At 42.4% G+C, this 22,769-nt stretch overlaps 1 protein-coding gene across 4 annotated transcripts in view; it reads left to right on the plus strand.

Annotated features, from left to right (window-relative positions):
• GNB1L (G protein subunit beta 1 like) overlaps positions 1 to 22,769 on the plus strand; it is a 186,264-nt gene that overhangs the window by 58,876 nt on the left and 104,619 nt on the right. For 2 of the 4 annotated variants that reach the window (XM_072599793.1, XM_072599791.1), the window contains exon 2: positions 18,412 to 18,493. The exons of the other annotated variants lie outside the window; for them this stretch is intronic. The gene's annotated coding sequence lies outside the window, so the exon portion shown is untranslated. The remainder of the gene's footprint in view (positions 1 to 18,411; positions 18,494 to 22,769) is intronic. 4 annotated transcript variants of the gene reach the window in all.

Consider the following 22,769-nt stretch of genomic DNA (forward strand, 5'->3'; position numbering starts at 1 on the left):
AATTGGAATTCAGTCAAAGGGCTGCACTTAAGGATTTAGAAAACCACTTGTGACCTTAAGGTTTCGCCCCGCCCCCCCAGCCTAGGGTGTTAGCACTGGATAACTGGGTGTTAGCATCTTAGAAAACCACAAATTAACATTACCTGTATTGTATTGTTTTTTTGTTTTGTTTTGTTGTATTGTATTATTTGTTTTGCTAAACATTTCCCAATTCATTTTAGTCTGATTTAGGCCAAGTTTGACACCTTTCATCTGCTCTAACCCTTGCATTTAACAGATGTAAAATTGAGATCCAAACCATCCCTGCTGCCTTGAAACATTCCAGAATCTCTCCATGCTTAAAAAAAAATGACTGGATTCTACCATCTCTCCAAGCTTTATCTATAGATATCCTCTCTCTCTTCCCTTTCTTCTCCAGACTCCTAGAAAAAGTTGGCTGACATTCAGTTTTCTTACTTCCTCTCCTCTCATTTGTCCCTCAGTGTCTGGCTTCTGATGCTGTCACTCCCCTGAGACTGCTCTTTCCTGACCATGTGGCATGGCTTGTCTCCATCCTCATCCTTCTCGACCTCTCAGATGCATTTGATACCACTGACCACTGTCTCCTACATCCTCGTACTCCTTCTCCATCCCCACTGCTGACTCCTCATCCACGTCATGCCCTGCTTAGCCAAGGTTCTGTCTGAAGGCTCCTCATCTTGCTCGCAGCCCTGTCAGTAATTTCCTCGACTTCCATCAGTTTAACCTTCATCTCTGTTCACATGACCCCCTAGCTCTACATATCCAGGCTCAGCTTCTCCTCCGAGCTTCAGTCCCACACCTTCACTTGCCTATTGAACATTTCAAGCCATACGTTCCTGGAGACGTGTTAAACTCAGCGTGTCCAAAACAAGATTCATCTTTTCTGTGAAACTTTCACTTTCTTTCTCACTTCCCTATTTCTGTTAAAGGTAGCACCGTTCCTGTGGTCTCCCAGCATTATCCTTGACTCCTCACCCCCTCTCACCCTACATTCCACTTTGCTGCTAAATCTTTGCATTTCTGCCTCCACCTCTCACCTCCTCTGACCTCTTCTCCCTACCAACGTGGTCACAACTTTAGTCAATGACCCTCATCACCATTTGCATAGATTATCATACCAACTTTGGAACCAACTGAATGGATCTCCTCACCCCAACTCTTTCAGCCCATCCTAAGGAGCTGCTGCCCAGATCATTTTCCAAATCTGACCCTGTCACTCCTCTGTTCAGTTAATTCCAGTCGTTTCCTGTTGCCTCTAGGCTCAAATATAAACTCCTTTGTTTAGCTTTTAAAACCCTAAACAACCTGGCTCCCACTTGTTCCCTGGCTTCATTGGACATTACTCCAGGCCCTATACAATGTGGTCCAGCCAGGTGGATCTGCTCTGTTTCCCACACAGAAAGTTCTATTTTCCATTTCTGTGCTTTAGTACTGGCTGTGCCCCATTCCTGGAAGGTGCGCCTTCCTCACCTCTCCCTCCATCTCCACTTCTGCCTCATCAAGGTCTCTTCCTTTAAGATCCAGCTCAAGCACCATCCTCTGCGTAAAGCCTGTCCTGGTACTCCCTACCCCAAATGGTAGTGCCCTCCTTCCCAGACGACCTGAGAGTTCACTACTGTGTGTGTGTGTGTGTGTGTGTGTGTATTTGTATTTATTTGAGTTATTGTGATGCTGTATTGGCATACATAGATATACAATTTATATACATGCTGTTATTTCCATCGTTAGAATGTAAGCATCTTGTAATTAGGGATTGTTTTATTCTTTGAGCTTGTGTTCCATGGTGCCTGGCGCACAGTAGGCTCTTAATAAATACTTGTTGATTGCTTGCTTTCTTAATGACTATTCTTCCTTTCTTGGTCAGCACAGACCTAGTGAATGACATGGAGTGCCATGTGTATGTTAAGTAAGGTCAATGAAATTTTGAAAAACTGGTGAGAGTGGAAATGCCTGCTTTCAGAGTGATTTTGATTCTTCCACTTTCAGAAAGATTCAAGTCATTCCTTCAACTTCTAATTAGTGTTCACCTCCACTGGGATAGTCATGGAATGAATTCTTCTTCTTCTTCTTTTTGTAAACACAGTACTTTAAGAACCCAGATGTGTGGATTTGTGTCCCAGTGGTTCACCGGACAATGTACAGGTCAACGTGTCGCCCTCCTATCTGGTGCCGTGGGTGTGTTTCTCGATGCATCCCTGGAATTCCTCTGTGGGATCTGCATCTTTGAAGCTGGTGCTACAATTACTGCCTTTGCTCTTCCAAAGGCGGATACTGATGGAAGAGTCAATGAAATCGAAGGTCGCCAGCCTGGGAGGCGCTGAAAGATCCCTGGCTATGATACTATTTCTGATTTAATAATGCGAATGGGAGGCTAGCCCTTTGTAATAATTAGGACTAATTACTGAAGAGGTGTTGACAGATGGGCTAAGAGGAAACAAACTGCCTTTATCCAGTGGCTTAGAGTCAGATTACCAGCCTTGTGTTATCTGTTTCTCAGCAGGTAGAAGCTTCAATCATTCACTAAGTCTTCAAAGGGGAAAGGTATCCTAACAATATACAGGATTTGGAAAGGAGCTATGAAATACGTCTTTGATTCAAAATAGTGAAATTAATCCTCCATAAATTATTTTCATTCTAAAGTTTGAATTATGGATGGTGAATCCGCGTTGAACCCCCAGTTACATTGATTAGATATGACTGGCAGGTTTTTCTTGTTGTTTTCTCACTAGTGTTTGTGGGGTTGCTGATTTCTTGTCCTCCCCTTGTGCACTTAAGAGAATGGGGCTGGGCCTGCTTCTTCCCCAGACGTGGCTTGAGAAGCACCTGAAATGGGGCAGGAAGGTGCCTGGGACATTTTCAGTGCTCGTAGCTCTTAATTTTCCTGGCTGCATCTACGCCAAGTGAGGATTTGTATGAGACCAACCAAACTCAACACTGGTGCCTGAACAGGAAAGCACAGTGTGTTTTTATTGGCACTGACTGTCATTTATCCAGTCTTTTATGATCATGAGCTGCAGGTAATGAGATAGGAATCTTTAATATCTCAGCAGGCTTGTACTATTTAATTTGTTTTCTTAATCTGGAATTTAACTTTTTCTCAAACATAACCAAGTCAGCTTGAGCTCCTTCTGGAAAGGTACCTTATAAATCCTGAGCAACGATGGAAGCTTCATTCTTTAGGGAGGGACTTCTGCCCCTCAGCCATCATGATGGCTCATTGGTGATTTCCATTCCTTCATATAGGGACCTCAAGTAAGCAGCCTTGGCTGCTGACACCTTTCCCTGGTAAGCTCATGGGAAGGAGCTGGTTAAAGACATCCAAGGATTAATGACCTTTAAATGGAGAGAATATTTTAGGAAAGATTGTTTTAAACCTATTGTAGAGAACACCAGACTGGTCTTCAGATGGACCATATTTAAATGTGTTGATTTCCCTCACCTGACCCTGGTCGTTCTGCACAATAGAGTAGAAGGAGCTTTGATTAGGTTGGGAATCTGAGAGCCTGGGTTCTGGTGCCAAGCCGAGTGACTGTGGAGTAGTCACTTCCCCGCTCTAAGGGTTGGTGGTAATCCTTGGGTCACTTGCTTCGTGTGTTAGTTGTGAGAAAAGCATTGTGCATATCTAGCGCAGGATCTCCTCTGATGCAGATGTTGCTGTGATCTTTATTTCTGTTGGAAAAGCCAAAGACAGTACCCTCCATGAGTGAGCGTCGGGATTGTGTCTTATCAAAGTTCTGCATGTAGGAAGTGCTGCATAAATGTTCCTTCTTGTTGTGCTATTTCCCATTTCTTATGAGCATGAGCTTATTTTGAGTTATTTATTGTTTGCAGAGGGGATGGTTTAATTAATGTTTAAATATTTATACCTGCTTTACTGTGTTGTAAGATTGTTGTGCTTTGATCTGGATTTTCTGGTTTGAGATAATGGTGCCGGGAAACGTCTTCCTAATGAATTTGGTCAGAAAATGACATCTCTGGAAGAGCTGCCGAAAGATCGACTCTCCAGTTCCTGCCAGCACCAAAGGCAGGACAATGTGTGGCTGTTCCCAGTACATTCCAAGGCGGGAGTTCAAGTTCAGGTACTGTGGAGGACACACAGTTCCTGCTTCAGAATGATGGTGTCCAGGCGGTGTTGGATTTCAGTTGGCCTTTGATATCCCTTATGGCCCCTGTGCCCCAGGAAGAAGGGAGACAGAGATGTGAGTGATGCCCTGGCCCCTTGAGATCATTTCTTTTCAGCCCTCGGGAGTCGTGACGTTGGGCTGTGCCAGCCAAAGGATGCAGACAGGGCCTTTGGGGGCAGAATGGCACAGGGATGACAAATTTTCTTTGGTTATCCCTTGCCTCTTGTCTAGCTACATCTGCTTTTTATTTGAATATCCTCAGGCCTTTTTGTGGGAGAGCTCTTTGTCCCTTCAGGTTCCACATGGAGAGTGTTGAGAATTTACAATACTGGAGAGCTCAACTCCTTGAGTCTCTGGAGTTATGAGGAAGCAGGGCAGTCCCAATGTCAGTCCCCGTTGTATTTGACAGGTCCCCAAGCATGTGGGCTCCCCTCCACACATCTCTGCAGCCGAGTTAGACATTTAGAGCTGATTTGCCATCTGATAACTTGACTTATCCAAATAACTGTTTCATTCTATCTTAGGGAAGAGCTCTGTCAGCTAAAGCACAGTGTGTAAAGTATCATGCTCAATTGGAAAGTCATTGTAATGACAGGAAAGCACTTGATGTAAACCAGTATATGATACTAGAGGGGGAAAATAGACAGGAAGGCTTTTTTCATATTTAGATATTGAGTTAGATATCACTAAGTACACAGAGAAAATAATAAAACATAAACCAGAAACACTTGATTGTATAAGTCTTTTATTATTATAGTTAGAGATAACTGGGTGGTCCAGTGGATGGCTCACTGGTCCTGGAGTCACAAGGCCCTGAGTACAAATCTTCCCAGCTGGGTGACCCTGAGGAGGTCACTTCACCTTCCTGTGCCTCAGTTTCCTCACCTGTAACTCGAGGACAGTAATAGCACCTCCCTGCCAGGATTGTTGTGAGGATCAAATGAGATGACATTTGTAAAGCATTTGGCATTGGGGTGTCCTGCAAATGCTAGCTGCACTTATGGCTGGAGTAACCAATCACATCTACTTACTGCTCCACCATTGCTAGATAATACAGGTACTGCTATACCTGTTTTACAGATGAGTAAACTGAGGTCCAAAGAGGTTGTCTTATACACATAAATGGGAGAGCCAGGACTTGAGTCAAGAAGTCCCAGAGCTCATGTTCTGCCAGAAGCCACAGTTGGTGTCTACAGCTACCAGGGCCTTCCCATCTGTGTGTATCTTGTAGGAGCCTAATTCCATGTTTGTCTTCCCCATTAGACTGGGAACTCCTTGAGGGCAGGGATTGCTTTTACCTTCTGTTGTACCCCAGCACTTGGCACAGGGCCTGGCACATAATAGGTCAGGTTGGACTTGACCACACTCTGCCTGTCCGTCTGCAGCTTCACACTGTTATTTTCCTTTATATCACTGTGGTAAAAAGAAGTATCTTTTTCTTCTGGTTTTCTTCTCTTTATTCTTAATCAGTCCATATAAATCTTCCCAGCTTTTTCTGAATTCTTTGTATTTTTTGTAGCACAAGAATATTCATAAATCACAGTTGGTTGAGCCATTCTCTCCAATCAATATTACTACAAAAATGTTACTGATAAATAATTTTATATTTAATGGAATCTTTCTCTCTCTTTGTTGGTCACCTTTACTGGTTCTCAACGGGTACTGAATGAAGGCCTTCTGGATAAGTGAGGTAAGGCTGTCCTCAGTCAGCTTTGTACAGGTTTTCCAGGGTAGAGTGTCTCACTCCTTTCACTCAAGTCCTGCTGTGGAATGCCCACTTGAGTCTTGGAAGTGATTCTGAGTTCTCCAAGACTGTCTCCATGGAGGACAAATCCTGAATGGCAAGTGCTGCCAGACTGGGATCTCTCTTCAGAGACTCCTCCTCTGTGGGTCTTGCAAAGCCTGTCACCAGGAGGTTGACTACTAGGTACGAAGAGTGTCTAGGGAGCATGAGGGGATTGGGAATAAATCCCAGTTGATGAAATTAGAGATCCTTGGAGGATTGAAGCTAGCATTGTCCAGTTGTGGTCTTATGTGGACATCTGGCTACTTCTCCATCATCATTGCCCCAAGTCAGTGAAAGTTCAGGTGCTGAAATAGGGTTTGGAAATTTTGGTGAATTTTGTTGGTTCTTTGCTCTCCTCGGCAAGGCAAAATTGGCAATCTAGGTTATCAGGAGTGGCATAATTTCCCTACAGTAAGAGTTCCCATTTGTATAGTGCTTTCTTATTCACCAAGTACTTTCTTCACAATGACCCTGTGAGATATAAGGAAGCTGAGATCCACTAAAGCTAAGTAACTCATCTAATGCCATAACTGAGACTTTGGACTTCCATGTCTCCTGACTCCAAGGCCACTTTGCTTTCCAAGAAACCAGTGACAATAAGTAGGATGAGATATACTATGATGTTCATCTAAAATAATAGATTTTTATTTTAAAATTTGGGGAATGTAACAAACTCCCAACTGCCTTATGTAGATTATCCAAATAATGGATTGCCTTGATGTGGTTTGGAGCTGTGGTCACCCAGACAGGATGATGTATGGAAAGCACTTGGTCAGCAGCAAAGTGTTCTAGAAATGGGATCAAGTTTGGTCCAGGAATGGAGAGGGAAGGCCTTCTAGACTCCAGGCGCTCACTCTAGAGCCCACTGCTCTAGAACATTTCCTGAGTGATGGGCCCAAATCCTACAGCTCTCTCTTGGGAGCTACCCTGTTTCTCACCCTGTGGGACATAACTTTTAAAGACTGAAAACCATTTGCTCCCTGTCAGGGCACCATGTTTTTTTAATGTAAAGAAATGAGCCTCACTGACATTTTGAAGAACAAAAATAAAGGAGTTCTTCTGTGTGGATTAAGTTGCATATTCCTTTGCCCTGTGGGAAGACAAGACAAGGGAGAGAAGAGACAAATAAATAAAGCTGGTGTGGTAACTGATACTCCAGAATTAGCCGTTGCGCAACAAGCGGGCTATCCGAAGGCATCTCAGTTGGCCCAGGGCCAAACGAGATAGCGTAATAAGATTATGCTAAATTAGATTAATGAAGAATAATTAGACATCATAAGTCAAGTAATCGTAGGATATTGTCATGGGAAAAATATGTAGCTAGAATTAATTAGTTTTCAAATAAAGTGTTTATTTTAATTGCTTGGAATGATGGAGTCCTTAATTGCGAATGCATCATTTTGGCGAGAGCCTTACAGTTGTTGTAGCAACTTGAGAAGTGTGTTCTCTGGAGTTCGGGGATAACAATGGACGAGAATTTGATTTCATCACTTTGAAATTACCTTATTCCTAGTAACAGCAATATTCTCTTGGAGATTTGGTATCTACAAGCCAGGATGAGTTCTGGAAATCCATGCTGGAAAAGTGAGCAGGGAGGTGGGTGCCGGTGCAACCAGCCAGCCAACCTGGCCTGGGGGACGAAGAGAGCTCTGTACAATGCTGTGGGAGACTGGCCCCTAATAAGGGAGGCCAGCCAGCCAGATGCCCCTGACTGGCAGCACAGCTCAAAGCAGTCCCCTCATGATCCTGGACTGATCGATTTTCTGCTAGATTGCAATGATTTATCAAGGGTGCACATTTGACTGCAGCCCTAATCCCGAACGGTGTGGTTTAACAGAGAAAGCCATCTCAGGTTCTTACAGAAGCTTTGACCTCTGCAGGTTTGTATCATTCTGCTTTGGCCAGATGGACGCCGGCACCATCTTGGTTGGAAGGACTGCACAGCCCAAGTGTGTGTCTTTTTCCTTGTATCAGGAACAGCCTTAGCTATAATGTTATCAGCATGTTTCACCAGGCAATTAATGGCTTCATAAGGCCAGACAGCTGGTTCTCTTAGAACTTAATCTACAAAATCAACCTGTTTATACAGTGCTGCAATTTTATCGGCTGAAACCACATTTCCATGCAGCCTTAGCCTGATATATGGAAAGCAAGTGCTGGGACACACGATCCCGAGCAAGAAGGGGACTCACCCGTGCTTGGGGCCCCTTGTCAGGGGCTTTAGCACATCGGCCCCTTTGGCCCTTCCCAAAGTGTTTATGAGGTAGCCCCCACCGGCCCTGGAAAAGGTCAGCCAGCTGGTAGCTAAAGGCAAGTATGTCAGGCGGAAAACTCCAAAAAGATTATCCATTTGACACTCAGGGAAGTATTAGAATGATTAATGTTTGTATTCATTTATGGGTTTTACATATTGATTAATAGCTTTGGTTTCAGCAACTAAAAACATGGAAGTGGCAATGAGATCCATATGCTTGACTCACAGTGTCTCAAATGAGATCTGGGCAATTCTGAGTTTGCTTTCCATTTCGATTTTGGATTTTCACAAGGAAAACCATGTCAAAAGTGCACACTTTGGAATGTTTCTCAGCACTTGGCAGATTGGACATTTTCCCTGAGCTGTCAGTTTTTCATTCACATGCTTTGGTCCATCAGCAGTAGTGTCTTCTCCATTGGAGATCATGGATCATGGGTGTTGGGGAGTACTCAAAACAAAGGTCACCAAGGTCCAGGTTTCTCTTTTCCCACTTTGCTCTTCACGTCTGCCCCAGGAAGCTGTCCTTGACTGGATGACTCATCCCCCTGCTCCTCTGATGACTGATACCACCACTCATTCTGACTCTCAGATGTGAACCTGGACATTAGATCTGACTCTCCCCATTCATTCCTTTCCCTCTCATGTGGAGTGAGGTAGCTGGATGTTGTGGTAGCCAGAATGTTAGACCTGAAGTCAGGAAGACCTGAATTTGAATCCTGGCACTTCCCAGTTGTGTGACCCTGGGTAATTCACTTCATCTCTGTTTGCCTCAGTTTTCTGATCTGTAAAATGGGGACAATACACAGTTGTGGGGATCAAATGAGATAATATATGTAAAGTCCTTTAAATATCTTAAAGTACTATATGACGGGTACCTAGTAACACTGATAGTAATGATAATCATTCTGTCTGAGTAGTGACTCTCACTCGCATCTATCCCCTTATCTCCAATCCCACTGCCCCTACTGTCCTGGGATAGGCCCTCATTTCTAACTGCCTGGACTATTAACATATTAGCACAGGACTTCTTGTTTTTTTCTAATTAAATTAATCCGTTAATCTGAATTTAACAAAAAACAAAAAAATTAGCATCCCCCCAGATCTCCATAAATTTGAAAGAAATAAAAATTAGCCTCTTTATTTCAGATGTAGATGGTCAAAACAGGCCCCTCCATTGGCTCCATCCAAGAATGTTGGCTCATTCTGCACCTTGCATTCATGGCTACTCTGTCAAGAGTAGTCGGTCCTTTTGGAATAATGGTTGGTTATTGAATTGATCAAATTCAATCAATTTCAATTGATCAAAGTTGAGTTTTCCAAAGCTCTCTTCCTCTACAGTGTTGTTATTATTCTATGAATTGCCCTCTAGGTCCTCCTCCTTCACTCCTCATCAGTTCATACAAGACTTCGTACATTCGTCCCAAACTTTGTCATTATCTTTTATCTCACAAAATTACCTTGCACGATTGGATTGATAATGTATTCAGTCAAAAAGAATGGTGATCATTATCTTTGTACAAATGGGTCCTTTTCATCTTCAGGCTTATAGACCTAGCAGTGGTGTTGTTGGGTGAAGGGTAGGCATGGTTTAGTTACTTTCTGCATAGCATTCCAAATTGCTTTTCAAAATCGCTGAACCAATTCACAACTCTACCAGCATTGTCTTGAAACCCTTCCAATGTCTGTGATTTTCATTTTTTTATCATCTTTGTCAATTTGATGTGAGTTGTTTTTTATTTTAATTTTTCTGATTAAAATCATTTGGAGTATTTTTTTCCATCTGACTCTTAATAGCTTATATTTATTCCTTTGGAAACAGTGACTGCCTGTTCATATCCTTTGATGATTTCTCTATTGAGGAATGACACTTGTTCTCACATATTTCAGTTAATTCTTTATAGACCTTGTATATCAGACCTTCATCAGAAAAACTTGTTGCAAAGTTTGTTTTTCCCCCCACTTTACTGTTTACTTTCTAATTTAACTGTTCTGGTTTTGTCTGCACAAAACCATTTCAGTTTTATGAAATCAAAATTGTACACTTATTTTCTAGAGTCTTCCCTATCCTTTGTTTGGTCGTGGACTTTCTCTATCCATTGTTGAATAGCTATTTCTCTCCTTGCTCCTCTAATTTGTTGGTGATATAATTTTTTTCTATCTCGGTCACATATCTTTTTAGAACTTATCTTGGAAGGTGGTATGAGATTTTAGATTAGGTCTAAACCTAATTTCTGCCATATTGCTTTCTAGTTTCCCTAGCAGTTCTTGTTAAATAATGTCCACTTAATCTGTTCTGTTGATCAACCTCTTTGTTAACCATTACCAAATACTTTTGATAATTACTGATTTGTAATATGTTTCATTATTTCTGTGGAAATTCTTGACCTTTTGCCCTTCCAGACAACTTTTATTATTCTATAGCTTTATAATATAATCCCTTGGTAATTTGATTCAGCATAACACTGAATAAGTAAATTGATTTAGATAGTATTGTTATTTTTATTATATTGACCTAACCTACTCATAAACAATTAATAGATTTCTGATAATTCAGGTTTGTCTTTATTTCTTTTTTTTTTTTTATATATATTTTTATTATTATTATTTTTTTTTATTTAGCTTTTAACATTCATTTTCACAAAATTTTGGGTTACAAATTTTTCCCCTTTTCTCCCCTCCCCCCCCAAACGCCAAGCATTCTAATTGCCCCTATGACCAATCTGCTCTCTCTTCTATCATCCCTCTCTGCCCTTGTCTCTGTCTTCTCTTTTGTCCTGTAGGGCCAGATAGCTTTCTATACCCCTTTACCTGTATTTCTTATTTCCTAGTGGTAAGAACATTACAGTTGATCCTAACACTTTGAGTTCCAACTTCTTTAGCTCCCTCCCTCTCCACCCCTTCCCTTTGGAAGGCAAGCAATTCAATATAGGCCAAATCTGTGTAGTTTTGCAAATGACTTCCATAATAGTTGTGTTGTATAGGACTAACTATATTTCCCTCCATCCTATCCTGTCCCCCATTACTTCTATTCTCTTTTGATCCTATCCCTCCCCATGAGTGTTGACCTCAAATTGCACTCTCCTCCCCATGCCCTCCCTTCTATCATCCCCCCCCACTCTGCTTATCCCCTTATCCTCCACTTTCCTGTATTGTAAGATAGGTTTTCATACCAAGATGAGTAGGCATTTTATTCTTTCCTTTAGTGGAATGTGATGAGAGTAGACTTCATGTTTTTCTCTCACCTCCCCTCTTTATCCCTCCACTAATGAGTCTTTTGCTTGCCTCTTTTATGAGAGATAATTTGCCCCATTCAATTCTCCCTTTCTCCTCCCAATATCTTTCTCTCTCACTGCTTGATTTCATTTTTTTTTAAGATATGATCCCATCCTCTTCAATTCACTCTGTGCACTCTGTCTCTATGTGTGTGTGCGTGTGTGCATGTGTGTGTGTGTAATCCCACCCAGTACCCAGATACTGAAATGTTTCAAGAGTTACAAATATTGTCTTTCCATGTAGGAATGTAAACAGTTCAACTTTAGTAAGTCCCTTATGACTTCTCTTTGCTGTTCACCTTTTCATGGTTCTCTTCATTCTTGTGTTTGGAAGTCAAATTTTCTTTTCAGCTCTGGTCTTTTCATCAAGAATGCTTGAAAATCCTCTATTTCATTGAAAGACCAATTTTTCCCCTGAAGTATTATACTCAGTTTTGCTGGGTAGGTGATTCTTGGTTTTAGTCCTAGTTCCTTTGACTTCTGGAATATCCTATTCCATGCCCTTCGATCCCTTAATGTAGAAGCTGCTAGATCTTGTGTTATCCTGATTGTATTTCCACAATACTTGAATTGTTTCTTTCTAGCTGCTTGCAATATTTTCTCTTTCACCTGGGAGTTCTGGAATTTGGCCACAATGTTCCTAGGAGTTTCTCTTTTTGGATCTCTTTCAGGCGGTGTTCTGTGGATTCCTTGAATATTTATTTTGCCCTCTGGTTCTAGAATCTCAGCGCAGTTTTCCTTGATAATTTCATGAAAGATGATGTCTAGGCTCTTTTTCTGATCATGGCTTTCAGGTAGGCCCATAATTTTTAAATTGTCTCTCCTGGCTCTATTTTCCAGGTCAGTTGTTTTTCCAATGAGATATTTCACATTATCTTCCATTTTTTCATTCTTTTGGTTTTGTTTTGTGATTTCTTGGTTTCTCATAAAGTCATTAGCCTCCATCTGTTCCATTCTAATTTTGAAAGAACTATTTTCTTCAGTGAGCTTTTGAATCTCCTTTTCCATTTGGCTAATTCTGCTTTTGAAAGCATTCTTCTCCTCATTGGCTTTTTGAACCTCTTTTGCCAATTGAGTTAGGCTAGTTTTCAAGGTGTTATTTTCTTCAACATTTTTTTGGGTCTCCTTTAGCAGGGAGCTGATTTGCTGTTCATGCTTTGACTTCATGTCTCTCATTTCTCTTCCCAGCTTTTCCTCCACCTCTCTAACTTGATTTTCAAAATTCTTTTTGAGCTCTTCCATGGCCTGTGCCCATTGAGTGGGCTGGGACACAGAAGCCTTGATTTCTGTGTCTTTGCCTGATGGTAAGCATTGTTCTTCCTCATCAGAAAGGAAGGGAGGAAATGCCTGTTCACCAAGAAAGTAACCTTCTATAGTCTTATTTCTTTTCCCTTTTCTGGGCATTTTCCCAGCCAGTGACTTGACCTCTGAATATTTTCCTCACACCCACCTCACCTCCTGATCCTCCCAGCCAGTGTTTGGGGTCTGAGATTCAAATGCTGCTTCCAGCCTCAGGGCTTTGGGCGGGGGCAGGGCTGCTATTCAGTGTGAGATTAAATTCAGATGCTCAGGTGAGGGCAGGGCTGCCTCTCAGGCTCAGTTCCCTCAGGGAGTTTATGCACAGACCTTCAACAATGGATCCAGGCTCCTGCCTGCTTGGAGAGCCCTGGTCTGCCGCTGCCCCTCAGCTTCTGTCTCCCGAGGGGGCCCGAGCCATGGGGGCACCCCACTCCCCCCTCGACCCGCCAAAGGGACTCTCTCACAGACCCCCGTCACCTGTGGGTGGAGGTACTTGTGCGGCCGCTGGAGATCCCGTCCCTGAAGCCCGCTCGGATCTGTTCCTCTCGGTGCCGCGGCCACGGCAGGGCTGTACTCAGCTCCCAGTCCCGGCGCCCAGTCCGCAGCCCGAAGGACCTTTTACGAGAGGTTTGCAGGTCTCTCCGGAACAGAAATCTCCCTCGCTCCAATGTTCTGTGGCCTCTGGGTGCAGAATTCGCCGTGAGTTACTTCTTTGTAGTTGTTCTATGGGTTGTGGGTTCGGAGCTATGTGTATGTGCGTCTTTCTACTACGCCATCTTGGCTCCGCCCCCTCTGTCTTTATTTCTACAAAGATGTTTTGTAGTTGTATTAATATAGTTCCTGTGTGTACCTTGACAGGCAAACTCCCAAGTATTTTATATATTCTGTAGTTACTTAGGATGGAACTTCTCTGTTTCTTCTGCTGGCTTTTGTTGTCCAGTCTTTCTGCATATATTGATATAATCGTGATTCTTATTAACCTCGTTATTAGTGAAGTCTTTTATGTTCATAATTTTCCTAATATGGAAAAAACCATGCGTTCCTGGTATAAACCAACCTTATCACGGCGTGTGATATATGTTGCTGTAGCTGCTCTATTTTATTTAAACTTTTTGCATTGCTGTTCATCAGAGATGTTGATCAATAATTTTCTTACTTTCGTCATACGCATCAAGGCTATCTTAAATGCAGTTTCATAGGATCCTATTTTTTGACAATTTATGTAATAAGAGGAATTAATTGTTCTTTGAATGTTTGATGGAACTTACTTGTAAATGCATCCTATCTCAGTATTTCTTCCTTTGGGGGAGATCATTTTATGGCTTGTTCCATTTTTTTTTTTATTGGGTTTTCTAGTTAACTATTTTCTCTTCTGATAAAATGAGTATTTTACACTTTTATGACTATTCATTTAAGTCATCAGTTTTATTTACATAAAATTGGACAAAATAGTTTATAATAATTATTTTTTCTTTGTTGTGACTTCTCTTTTTTTCTTTGTTGATACTGGCAATTTGGTCTCTCTCTTTATCAAACTAGCTAATGGCTTATCTTTTTTTTTCTTCAAAAAACCTGCTACTGGTTTTAGTTATTAATTCAATCACCTTCTTGCTTTCAGTTTTGTTCATGTTTTATTTTAGAATTTCTGTTTTGGCTTATAATTTGTGTTTTTTTTATTTGGGTTTTGCTTTTGTCTTTTCTGAGATTGTGATTACTATTCCTGCTTTTTAGAATTTGAGTTAAAGCATGATAAGTTTTATTCCGGACTCTTATTTTAACTCTCTGTGAATCTTTGTGTTTCTTATAAACTGAGTATTGTTGGATTCTGCTTTCTCTTCCAATTGGCTACCCTCTTCTGTTTTTTCAGCAAGTTCATTCCATTTACATTAACAGTTATGATCACTATGTGTTTCTTTCCATCCACTTCCCTTATTTTTTTCCTCTCTGTCTCCTACCTTCTTTACAAAGAAGATTGTGGTGAAAGGCATATGCTCAGTCCTAGTGATCTCTGCTTGATACAGTCTTACTTTACTGCCTTGCTCCTCTGCTCACCCAGACCATGATCACGACTCATATCCTTTCTTTCTTCTTAACCTATCTCTCTCCCCCCACCCCCAGTCTACTTTCCAAGGTTGGAGTTTGCTTTGCTTATGACTAATACTTCCTGAATCTTTACAATTTCTTATCCCACCCCCCCACCTCCCCATCATCTCCCTTCTCCCCATATTTTCCTGTTTGCCTATTGAGTTGAATGTATTGAGAGAGAGTGTGTGTGTGTTTTCTTTCGTCCTTTGGCCAATTTAGGTGAAAGTGAAGTTTAAATGAAGTCCACTCCCTCTACCCCTTCCTCCGTATCTGTTAATCTTTTTGTACGTCTTGATTATATGAGCTAGTAAATTTCCCCTTCTTCCTTCCCATCCAATCCAATAAACATTGGCGAAGTGCCTACTCTGTACCAGGCATGGTGCTAATCTATGGGCATACACTTAATGAAAAGATAGACTCTGCCCTCAAAAAGCCTACAAACTAAAGGGGGAGATAGCTTACAAAAGGAGGCTGAAAAGTAGAGGAAAGTGAACAAACTGGGGGTACCCGGCATAGGGGCATCTTGCCCTGTGGAACTGAAACAAAGCAGAGCAGGAGATGGAAGGTGAGAGCTTTTCCTCTCTTCCCTCTCTCCTCCTTTCCCCCCTCTCTGTTCTTTCTTCTTTTAATATCATGAAAACATAGCGTCCAGGTGTAATGTCTTCTTTAATTCCCTCTGGGACCCTTGATGGCATTGAAGTTCCAAGTCTGTTCTCTAGAGCTCTGTTTTCTTTTCCAGTTCTTTGTCTCACTTATATCATTTTTAAATACCTGCTACATTTCTTCTAGGAGTTCCCATTGTGGCCTTGTGGCCAAGGTGTGTTTTTGTTTGGAGTTTTCCATGTCACTGTTGTGGACTTACTTTCTTCATCTGGGTTTCTTGTCTGGGTGGCCCTGGATGATTAGTATTTCTCTGTCATTGTTGTCTTTGTCTTGTTTACTGATTTTCCCTATCTTACTTCCTGTTTGGGGACTTTCTGTCAGGCTAGATGCTCTCCAGTTCTGGAGGGTATGTTGAAACCTTGTTGACCCTGATCTGTCTGTCTGGGGTCCTGCTGTTCCTTTTCTGGTACTGACTGCTGAGTTCTTCCACTCAGGCTAGTGAGATGCCCACTTTCAGCATCTTGAGTGGTCTCATCTCTGCCCTCCCAGTCTGAGACTTGCTGGGTTCCTGATCCCAGTTCAAGGTCAAGGGGACAGAACTACATTCTAGTCCCTGGTCAGCACTCTGGTAAAGAACTGCTGGCCCCAGGACCTGTCACCCAGATGGAAGGCTCTTCAGACTCAGAGACACCTAACTGTTGACTCACCTTGCTCTTCAGGCATAGGCTCCAGTCCCCCTTGGAGGGCTGTGAGAGGGATCTGGGCCCCTGTTCAGCAGCCCTGGTCAGTGACATATGACTTCAGGCTCACCCCTGGTGTTCCCCTAAGCAGCCACAGGCCCCAGCTTAGCTTCCCAGCTTGGATTCTTCTCCCAGAATCTTCAGGCCTCTTTCTGAGCCCTTGTGCTGACCGGGGTTGGAAGAAGGGCCTGTTCTGGTTTCTCCTTCAGTTCCTCTCACCACTAGACCTGACTCTCTTTCTTGGTCCTTCCTAAGCCTCTGGGGGAGAAAGCTGCAGTGTGATTCTTTTTCTCCATTATCTTTGCCAATCTCCCCCAACAGGCTTTTCTTCCTTCAGTCTTTCCACCAACACCATCCGTCCTTCATACATTGCCAAAATAATCATTCTGAAGCACAGACCCACTCTTGCCATTCCTCTACTCCCTCAGTGGTTCGGGGCACCTTTACCTTTCCAGATGACTTCAGCCAGATAAGTTTGCTCTTTGTCTTCTGTCCTCCCCTGTCCTTTCCCTCCGCTGGACCTTCTTTCAGGCTCTCTGGAATCTCTTTCTTCCTCCTCTTTGCTTGTTAGATTCCCACCATCCTTTGGAGTCCCACTCAAAGGCTACCTTCCAGAAACCTTCTCTGCTTCCCGCGTCCCTGATGGCATCCCCACACTTTTCTGTCTTTGGCCTCACTAGCAGCGTTGGTCATACTGGGAGTGACAGTGTATTACTTACTGGACAGGTGTTAGGTGTCACCCAGACTTTGTAAAAAGGTGTAACAAATATTCTCTCATTTTTCAGATGACAGAATTTGTGTTAGGTGGTAGGAGAGGGACTAGTTAGAAGTCAGGATCTGGTAAGGACCACGCTGTCCGCGCCCCCCCCCCAGCAGCTTGGGAAGCTCATTGCTTTCTAATGGGAGAGGGGTGGAGCAGGGGAGGCGATCCAGGCTTCACCAGCAATGGCTGTGACCATCCGTCCAGTCCATGAAGATGGGGGCTTTTGTAACCCTCACTGTCAGAGGCACAAGCACCAACTTCAATTTAATTTTTTTAAAAAAAGAAAAACATAGCTTATTCCAATAAAACAGAAAGCACCAAAAGCCGACAGGGCAGTGGGAAGAGCTTTGGATTTGGAGTCACATGACCTGGGTTTGAATCCCAACTCTGCCCCTTACTTTTTCATGTGACCTTGTGCAAGTCACTTAATCTCTTTGGGCCTCAGTTTCCTCATCTGTAAAATAAGAGTTTCGAGTTGATGGATCTCATTCCAGCCCCAAATCTGTGACCCTTTTGTGTTTTTCTTGGGTCCTGTTTAAGTCCAGAGATTTGTCCCCTGTCTCCCCCATTGCCTAGCAGAGGACTGGGCACGTAGCTAGCAGCAAATAAAGTCATGCTGATTGATTGAATTTCCAAGTGTCTGTTTTGTCCACTGGGATGAGTTGGGAGACTCTGGGTTCCCAGGCTCCATCTGCTTTGTCACGTAGTCTCTTGGAAGCCATTTGCAGGGATTCAGATTCTGTTTTTTACACTAACCTGCAGAATCACTGTGGCTTTATTAATTGGCTGGTGTGTTGCAAAACAAAGGAAACACCTCCCAGCCAACATTTCCCCACAGAAGGGTCTAGAGAATCAGTTGTTTGTCTTTGATTTTGTTTTGAAGCATTCTTGTGAGCAGACAATCATTACTGATAATTAATGACTGGGTTGTAGCCAGTGAGAAGACAGGATCAGACAGTATGTGGTATTTTCCACCTTATTAAGAAGAGACTGTTAGGAGATGTGGGTAGGATTTGTGGTAACAGGCTTAGAGGATTGGTTAGTCACTGTGTTGTCTGGAACTGCCAACATGCTAGTCGTAACTCCTGGAGAAAAACTTCCCAAACCATGTGATTTTTTAATTTCTGTTTCTAAAGTCAATCCAATTCAACAAGGGTGGATTAATTTCTCATTCTCTGTCAGATATGGGAGGTGGGGGGCACAAACACATAAATGCAATAGCCCCTTCAATCAGTGAACCAGTCAGCAAATGCTTATTAAGTGCCTACTGTTTGCCAGGCCCTGGGGAGACGGACAGAAATGAAAGTCTGCTTGCCCTTGAAAAGGGGGTATACAGCCTATAAGCAATAGGGAATCTCTACCTTACCCTGGGATGTTCTATCAGTCATGGGTTAGTTTTTTTCCAAACAAATTCTCAGTTTCTAATCAGTCTTTCGCCTCCTCTCTCAACATTCATTCTCTAAGGAAGAAGTTGGGTAAAGAGCACACATACAAATAAACCATCCAATATGAAAGGAAGGTCCTTGATTCCCAGAGTGCCGCTAAAGTAAGTACTTTTCTTTGGGTAGTCTTTGTTAGTCAAATCATTCCATTCTCTAGATCCCAGCTGTATTTTCCCAGGTGACCCTTAGAGTTGTCACTGAGCTATGAAATGGTTAAATATTATATATAAAGAGAGATATATCAAACAATATTTAAGAAAACACACACCATGTACTGTTTGAAGCTTTTGTTGTATTTGGCTGATAAGTTGGATTTCATATGTTTCTCTTTTTAAAAAAAATGAAATTGAAGGTGTTGCTTGTACCTTTGACTCTGAGAGTTAAAGAAGACCTCCCCCTTCCCTCCTGGGTGAGTGGTGGGAGCCACTGGACAAGGAAGCTTCCTAGATCTTCCACACTACCCTCTCCTCCACCTCATTGGCCTTGTCTCATTAGTTTCTGGGAAGAATCTGAGCTCATCTTTGGTGAGCACCACGCTGGACACTGTCTAGCCTCACTGCCTCTGAGTCTGAAGGGACTTCAGATGCCATCTAATCTAATTCAGCTGAGAGCCAGGACTTTAATTGGCTTGTCCAGGGCCTCACAAGGAACAGACAGCAGAGCTGGGACTTACTCACACTTGGACAGGAGCCCCCTTGACAGAATCCCAAATGAGTACCCAGCCAGCCTAGTGACAGGAACGTCCTTCCCACTGTGGCCAGCCTGCTCTGGTTCTGACTACCTGTAATGGCTAGGAATATCTTTCATATCAGGAACCGTCGTCTACTTCTTTGTAACTTTGACCCACTATCCAGAGGCCAAGAACGAGGCTGAATCCACATGGCGGCTCTCTGGCTCTGAAGAGAGTGATTGGGTCTCCTCCCCAACCTTGACTCCTCGCTTTCTCCAACTGAACTCATATGGTCTGTAGCATTTACCTCCTTCTCTGTGTAGGCACCATCTTACATTGTCCTTCCTAAAAAGTGGTCCTCAGAGCTGAACCCAGCACTCCCCATGGGATCAGGGGTAGAGCATCTTATAGTCACTGCTTCACGGCTTCTGCCACACTCTTCGCTTTTTAAATATTTGTTTGCCTAACATTTTGTTTTTAATTTTGAGTTCAACTTTTCTCCCTCCCCCCCGTCCCCCACCCATTGAGAAGGCAGGCAATGGGATATCAGTTATACATGTGAAATTATGCAAAACGTTTCCATATGAGCTACATCTCTCTCTCTCTCTCTCTCTCTCTTTCTCTCTCTCTCTCTCTCTCTCTCTCTCTCTCTCTCTCTCTCTCTCTCTCACACACACACACACACACACACACACACACACACACACACACACACAAACCACAAAACAACAGTAAGGATACAGTGATCTTGTTCTGCTCACTCCATTCTGCATCAACTTGCATAAATCTTCCCAGGTTTTTCTGAAACCATCCCCCTCATCACTTTCTACAGCACAGTAGTGTTTCTTCACAACCATATACTACAACTTGTTCAGCCGTTCTCCAATTGATGGGCAGCCCCTCGATGTCCAATTCTTTGTCACTACCAAAAGAGCTGCTAAAAATATTTTGCACACATAGTCCTTTTCTCTTTGATCTCTATGGTATACAGACAGTAGTGGGTCAGAGAGCGTACACAGTTTTATATTCTTTGGACAGAGTTCTAAGTTGTTCTCAGAATGGTTGTACCAGTTTACAACTCCACTAACACTGCCTTAATGTCCCTATTTTTCCATATCCCTTCTATCATTTGTTATTTGCCTTTGCTGTCATGTTAGCCAATGTGATAGGTATGAGGTAGTACCTCAGAGTTGTTTTAATTTGCATTTTTCCAATAATGATTTAGAACCTTTTTTATGACTATAGATAGCTTTGATTTCTTCATCTGAAAACTGCCTGTTTGTATCCTTTGACCATTTATCAACTGGGGAATAACTCTTAATTTTATGAATTTAACTCAGTTCCCTATATATTTAAAAAATTGGGCCTTTATCAGAGAGGCGTGATGTACAAATTTTTTATAGTATTCCATCATCTATATTCCTTTTTAGCAAAATGTACATTCCCTGATTATCTCTTTTAATTAGGTCTGTTTTTGCTTTTGCTTTGTCTGAGATCATGATTGTTGCCCTTGCCTTTTTTTTAACCTCATCCGAAGCATAACAGATTTTGCTCCAGCCCCTTACTTGAACTCTTTGTGTGTGTTTCTGTTTCATGTGTGTCTCCTGTAAACAGTATGTTGTTGGATTCTGGTTTCTAATCTGTTCTGCCATCCACTTCTGTTTTATGGCTGAACTCATCTCATTCTTATTCACAGTTATGATTACTGTGTATTTCCCTCCATTTTATTTTCTTCTTTTTATCCTCTCTCTTTATGCGGTCCATCCTCAAAAGTCTGTTTTGCTTCTGATCATGGCCTCCCTTAATCTTCTCTTTCCTCCATTTTATCACTTCCTCTTTCTCTTATTTCCCTCCTTTTCTACTTTCCTGTTGGGTAAGATGGATTTCTATACCCATTTGAGGGGGGGAGGAAGGATCTGAAGGAAGAGGAGGAGGGAGACAGAGAGAAAGAAAGGAGAGGCAGACAGACAGACAGAGAGTATCTTCCCTCTTTGAACTAGTTCTGAGGAGAGTGAAGTCTTGCCTGCCACCCTCCCATTTTCCCTGCCTATAAAGAGGCTCTTCCTTGGATGTTTCTTTTATATGCGATAATTTACCCCATTCTTCCTTTCCATTCCCTCTTCTCCCAGTGCATCCCTCTGTCTTACCCCTGCACTCACTTTTGGAGATCATCCCAACACAGTCAGCTCACTTGGATGGCATCTCTGTCCATACAGACTCCTTAGAGATAAAGGGTTAGACAGTCACACGTGTGCTCCTCTCATGTAGGGGTGTAAACAGTCACATGTGTGCTCCTCTCATGTAGGGTGTAAACAGTCACATGTGTGCTTCTCTCATATAGGGGTGTAAACAGTCACATGTGTGCTCCTCTCATGTAGGGGTATAAACAGTCACATGTGTGCTCCTCTCATGTAGGGATGTAAACAGTCACATGTGTGCTCCTCTCATGTAGGGATGTAAACGGTCACATGTGTGCTCCTCTCATGTAGGGATGTAAACGGTCACATGTGTGCTCCTCTCATGTAGGGATGTAAACAGTCACATGTGTGCTCCTCTCATGTAGGGGTGTAAACAGTCACATGTGTGCTCCTCTCATGTAGGGATGTAAACAGTCACATGTGTGCTCCTCTCATGTAGGGGTGTAAACAGTAACATGTGTGCTCCTCTCATATAGGGGTGTAAACAGTCACATGTGTGCTCCTCATGTAGGGGTATAAACAGTCACATGTGTGCTCCTCTCATGTAGGGGTGTAAACAGTCACATGTGTGCTCCTCTCATGTAGGGATGTAAACGGTCACATGTGTGCTTCTCTCATGTAGGGATGTAAACAGTCACATGTGTGCTCCTCTCATGTAGGGATGTAAATGGTCACATGTGTGCTCCTCTCATGTAGGGATGTAAACAGTCACATGTGTGCTCCTCATGTAGGGATGTAAACAGTCACATGTGTGCTCCTCTCATGTAGGGTGTAAACAGTTTAACTTCATATGATCCCTTGTGATTTCTTTTTCATGTTACCTTTTTACGCTTCCCTTGAGTCTTGTGTTTGAATGTCATATTTTCTATTCAGATCTGGTCTTTTCATTAGGAATGTTTGAAATTCCTCTATTTCTTTAAGTTTCCATTTTTTCCTCTCTGTTTTAATAGGTAGTTTATTCTTGATTATAATCCTAGCTCCTTTGTTTTCCAAAGTTCTTATTCCAAACTCTGTTTCTTTAACGCGGAAGTTGCTAAATCTTGTGTGATCCTGACGATGGTTCCATCCTCGCAGCTTGCAGTATTTTTTCCTCGACCTGGGATCTGTGGGATGTGGCTGTAATATTCCTGGGAGTTTTCATTTTGGGATCTCTTTCAGGTAGTGATTGGTAGATTCTTTCCATTTCTGTTTTACCCTCTGAATCTAAAATATCAAGGCAGTTTTCCTTAATAATTTCTTGGAATATGATATCTAGGTTCTTTTTTTGATCATGGCTTTGAGATAGCATAATAATTCTTAAGTTATCTCTCCTTCATCTATTTTCCAGGTCAGTTATTTTTCCATTTCCAAAATATCTCACATTTTCTTCCAGTTTTTATTCTTTCGACTTTATTGTGTTGTTTCTTGAGTCATTAGCTTCCACTTGCCCAATTCTAATTTTTAAAGAATTCTTTTCTTCATTGAGCTTTTATACCTCTTTTTCCATTTGACTGGGACTTTTGAAAAAAGGAC

Source organism: Notamacropus eugenii, chromosome 4 (assembly GCF_028372415.1).
Source record: "Notamacropus eugenii isolate mMacEug1 chromosome 4, mMacEug1.pri_v2, whole genome shotgun sequence".
NCBI classification, from domain to species: domain Eukaryota; kingdom Metazoa; phylum Chordata; class Mammalia; order Diprotodontia; family Macropodidae; genus Notamacropus; species Notamacropus eugenii.